Source organism: Pinus tabuliformis, chromosome 7, assembly GCF_031772625.1.
Source record: "Pinus tabuliformis cultivar Carrire ecotype Pingquan chromosome 7, CPIR1, whole genome shotgun sequence".
NCBI lineage: Eukaryota > Viridiplantae > Streptophyta > Pinopsida > Pinales > Pinaceae > Pinus > Pinus tabuliformis.
Genome location: NC_142293.1, coordinates 155,740,180 through 155,743,858, shown reverse-complemented (window position 1 = coordinate 155,743,858; position 3,679 = coordinate 155,740,180).

Below are 3,679 nucleotides of genomic sequence, written 5' to 3'. Positions count from 1 at the left end.
TTGATGTACCCATGTAGTGCCCATATTGTTACTATTGTGCCCCATAGAAGCCCACTATTGTTATTATTGTGCCCTTACATTATTATTGTTATGTCGGCTCTGATTATGTTATAACTCCTTAGACTCCTATATATAGAAAGGAGGTCTTTTCATTTGTATCATCCAAGAATTGTTCATTTATGTAATGTAAAGGAGGTTTCCCCCTCGAAGAGGCTGAATTCTAAAGCGTTGATCTATCTTTTCTATCTTTTCTTGAGCTGGTTTCATAACATTTGGTATCAGAGCTTTGGATTCTAGGGTTTCGCTGCTCCAAACAGGTCATCGTGGAATTTTCGCTATAACTTTTTTTTATGACGTTTCAGAAGTCACAAAAAAAACCCATTTGAGAAGAAATCGTGCTGAACCTTGGATCCAAATTTCAGAGCTTTTCGCGTGATATTTGCGGAGATATGATCTGAGGAAGTTGGTCTTTTTGAAGACTCCTGAATTACATTCCAAACAGGTGACCTGGGGAAAATCGTCATAACTTTCTTTCTGAGCATCGGATTGAAATTTCGCAAGAAGGTACAGAAAGAGTACGGACTGTAGTTTTATTTTATTTATTTTTTAGAGTCAAATCTTGAAATAGTGACACGTGGCACTTCATACAAGTTCGCTCTACTGAACTAGTATATAATCAGGTCACTGCGGGAGATTGTACATAATTCTTTCTTGGAGAATCCAATTTGGATCAGACTAGTGGCATTGGAAAGAGGACACATAAGGCTACTACAGGTTACAATTTTAGAACTTAAAGATCGAAAAGTACAGAGTTACATTCGTTTCAAGTTCGAGCTCCTAAAATGAAAAGAAAGCAAGATGAGGAAGTTTGATGGCAAGGATCCGGTAAATTGGATACTTCAGATGGAGAAATATTTTGATCTACATGGTGTACAACTATTACAAAAGGTATGTATTGCATCTTTTATTTAGAACCAGATCAATTTTTATGGTATGAAGGGCTTTGTTCTCGTAAAAAACTTGTTACGTGGTCAATTTTCACGGAGGAAATGATAGCACATTATGAGGATACAAAGAGCAACACCTTCTTTAGAGCAACACCACAACAATTGGAAAGAGTAAAAGGGCTTTGTGACATAATGGAAAGCAAAATTATGGAAGCCAGGAAGCATACCCCTCACAACTATAAAGATGGAAGTGTTGTTTCTCCCAGCCTTCCACAACCTACAAGGGTTACACCACAACAATTGGAAGAAAAAAGAGAAAAAGGGCTTTGTTACAATTGTGATAGCAAATGCACTAAAGGTCATAGGTGTGCTGAGAAGAAATTATTTTACATAGAATATGAAGAGGAGGAAGAAAAGGATCAAGAAACATCAAAAGAAGAGGATATACGCCAGGACACCACCCCAGAGAAAGAAGAAATGAATCAGACCATATCTTGTAAAGCATTGGCAAGAATTACCACTCCTCAAACTCTCAAGATAGAAGGACATATCAAGAAGAAAAAGGTGCAAGAAGTGAAAGACCACATCGAGAAAGAAGAAATGAATCCAACCATATCTTGTAATTCAATGGACGAAATTACCACTCCTCAAACTATCAAGATAGAAGGACACATCAAGAAGAAAAATGTTCAAGAAGTGAAAGATCACATCGAGCATCAAGAAATGAATCCGACCATATCTTGTAAAGGACTGGAAGAAATTACCACTCCTCAAAAGATAGAAGGACATATCAAGAAGAAAAAGGTTCAAGCAGAGAAAGATCACATCGAGCATCAACAACAAGTTCTCCAACTTTTAAAGGATAATGCCACTTCGATGCAAAATCAAACGAAACAACAGGTAGATCAACATCGTAGTGAAAAATGTTTTGATGTAGGTGATTGGGTATTTTTACTGCTACATCTCAAGCAAGCTATTTATGAGAAGGAAATGTTGGCAATACTACATGCACTTAAAAAATGGCGACCTTACCGAATGGGAAGACTCTTCAAGGATGAGGATGTGGAAGCATTGTTTTGTGCTATTTATATTATCCAACTAGATTGGATAAACGAGGCAAGGGATGAATGGAAGAAGGACGAAGAAGTATGGCCACTTATTCAAAAGTTGCAAAAGATCCCAATTCAAGCAATATTGCCAGAAATTGAAGAGGAAGGAAAAATCATATTGGAACCTGGAGCAGTCACAGAAACAAGAACCCGACAGCTACGAAATCGATCAATTTCAGAGTATCTCATCAAGTGGAAGAACTTACCCATTGAATATTCCACATGAGAGGACAAGAATTTTATACAGAAGCATCAAGAACTACTCAAGCGTTGAGGACAACGCTTTTTGAAGGAGAGGGGCATGTTAGGCCCCTATACTACTAGTGTAACCCCTTATTGTTATTAGAATAACCCACTTATTATATTGATGTACCCATGTAGTGCCCATATTGTTACTATTGTGCCCCATAGAAGCCCACTATTGTTATTATTGTGCCCTTACATTATTATTGTTATGTCGGCTTTGATTATGTTATAACCCCTTAGACTCCTATATATAGAAAGGAGGTCTTTTCATTTGTATCATCCAAGAATTGTTCATTTATGTAATGTAAAGGAGGTTGCCCCCTCGAAGAGGCTGAATTCTAAGGCGTTGATCTATCTTTTCTATCTTTTCTTGTGCTGGTTTCATAACAATATCTCAGAGGAACTACATAGTACAGATTATGGTACATGCAGATAGAGGGAGTGAAACTGCAAGGCTTCATAGATGCGGATTGGGTAGGTAGTCCATCAGACATGAAGAGCACTTATGGAGGAATCTTTAACCTTGGTTTAGCTGTAGTTTCTTGGTATAGTAGGAAACCGATATCTATTGCACTTAGCTCAGCAGTGGTTGAATACATGGCTGCGAGTCAGGTAGCATGTGAGGCCATTTGGATGCGGAAGATTCTAGTGGGATTGTTTGGTTAGCTGATGGATCCTACAATGATATACTGTGATAATCAGAGTTGCATAAAACTCTCTAAGAATCCAGTGTTTCATGATAGGTCCAAGCATATAGATATCCATTACCATCATCTACGAGACTGTGTGGTCAAGAGGATGATGATGTTGCAGTATTTTTTGACCAAGGAGTAGGATGTAGATATTTTGACAAAGGCATTGTCAAAATGCAAGTTCGAGTTCCATAGAGACATGATCGGGGTTGTTGATAATCCCTTTCTTGTTGAGAGGGAGTGTTGAAAAGTGTGCAACAATAAATGTTAAAAATAGAAATTTCTAAAAATAGAACTGCTATAAATAGGCAGGCTATAAATAGCAATTCAACCATTGGAGGTCTTAGCTACAATGGGTGAAAAGTGAAAGTGATAAAAATAGCTTTTCTAAAAATAGAATTTCGAGATCCCTTCTTATTTTAGTCAATCCCTGGACTAAACATAGGAAGTAAAATTGGAATTTGATTTCAACAGTAGTTTGAAAATTAATTAATTAATTCATCTTGAGTTAATTAGTTAAGGAAAATCAAACTTGAAGTCTATGTGAGGACATGCAATAGTTTCTCCATTAATTGAGGAATTTAACCTTCAGTTAAAGAGATAAGGATGAGTTGTAATCAATTGACTTAGTTTAACTTAGTCAAGTCCTGTTAGATTAATTTAACAGTTTGTTAAATTAATGAGA